At 37.5% G+C, this 1,487-nt stretch overlaps 1 pseudogene; it reads left to right on the forward strand.

Annotated features, from left to right (window-relative positions):
- The first annotated feature begins 91 nt into the window (after window positions 1-91).
- LOC111816259 lies at window positions 92-259 on the forward strand (annotated as a pseudogene).
- The last annotated feature ends 1,228 nt before the right edge of the window (window positions 260-1,487 follow it).

The following is a 1,487-nucleotide window of genomic DNA, read 5'->3' on the forward strand; positions in this document are numbered from 1 at the left end:
CATGACAAGTAGTACATTTTTAGAAGACCAGAATGACAGGCACTCCAAGCATGACCCTACTATTACACATTGCTATCTTCAGTGAAGTTGCAGCTTTGTGCACTGGCAGTATTGTAGCCAAAGAGGTGTATCCAAGGTGCGATTATTGCTAATTGAAAACTTTTCAGTGCAGTTGCTTAGTTCACAGGTAGCAGCATATATAGTTAGTCAGGGTGAGAATCCTACCAATTAACTGCTAGTTTTAAAAACCTGCTGAAGATTCTCAAGATGATTGTCTTGACTATCTTGTGCATATAAATGTATGACTTTGCCCCTGTCATGTTTCCTAGCTTTTCTCCATGCCCTCTCCTTGTTGTCCAATCCTCAAGTTCTCATTTTCCTTTTAATTGTGTTATATGTTTCTATTTTTATTTCTTCTTTTGAGTTCTTACACTAGGGAGACTATACAATATTTACAGACGTGGGTCAGGTTTATTTCACTTATGAGTATATCTTCACGTGGAATCCACTTAAATATAAAGACTTCAAGTTTATCATTCTTTATAGCTGAGTAATACTCCATTGCATAAAAATACCACATTTTTTCATCCATTCCTCAGGTGACAGGCATCTTTCTTGTTTCCAAGATTTGGCTATCACAAATTGTATTGCTATAAACATAGGTTCACATATATCATTATGATGTGACATTTTCAGTTCCTCTGGGAAAATTTCCAGGACGGGGATAGCTGGTTTGAATAGGATTTCCAGTCCTAATTTTTTAAGGAGTCTCCATACTGATTTCCATAAGAGTTGCACCAGTCTACATTCCCAGCAGCAGTGGAGAAGGGTTCCTTTTTCCCCACAGCCTCTCCCACATTTGTTGTTGGGTGATTTCTTTATGATAGTCATTCTTTGGGTGGTGAGATGGTATCTCAGTGTTGTTTTAATTTGTATTTCATGGATGGCTAGTAATGTGGAACATTTTTTCATATATTTATTTGCTTCTTTAATTTCATCCTCTGTGAAGTATGTATTCATCTCGGATGCCCATTTCTGGATTGGGTCTTTGAAGTTTGGGGCCCTAAAGTTTTTTATTTCTTTATAATTTCTTTTGATGTACAAAAACTTCTCAATAAGAGGAGGTCCCAGTTGTTAATTCTTTCTAGTGTTATCTGTGCTATTTGATTTCTGTTCATGAAGTCTTTGCCTACCCCTATGTCTTCAAGAATTCCTCCTACTTTCTCTTCCAGGAGATGTAGTGTTTCTGTTTTAATGTTTAGATCTTTAATCCATTTTAACTTTAACTTAGTGCATGGTGATAGACCTGGGTCAAGTTTTAGTTGTTGGCATGTAGAGAGCCAGTTTTTCCAGCACCATTTGTTAAAGAGGCTATCTTTCTTCCAGTGAGCATGTTTGGCCCCTTTGTCAAAGATCAGGTGGCTGAATGTGTTCACTGAGGCCTCTGCCCCTTCTAATCTATTCCATTGATCCTCAGGTCTATTTTG

This window comes from Octodon degus, unplaced genomic scaffold (assembly GCF_000260255.1).
Source record: "Octodon degus isolate 3935 unplaced genomic scaffold, OctDeg1.0 scaffold00002, whole genome shotgun sequence".
NCBI lineage: Eukaryota > Metazoa > Chordata > Mammalia > Rodentia > Octodontidae > Octodon > Octodon degus.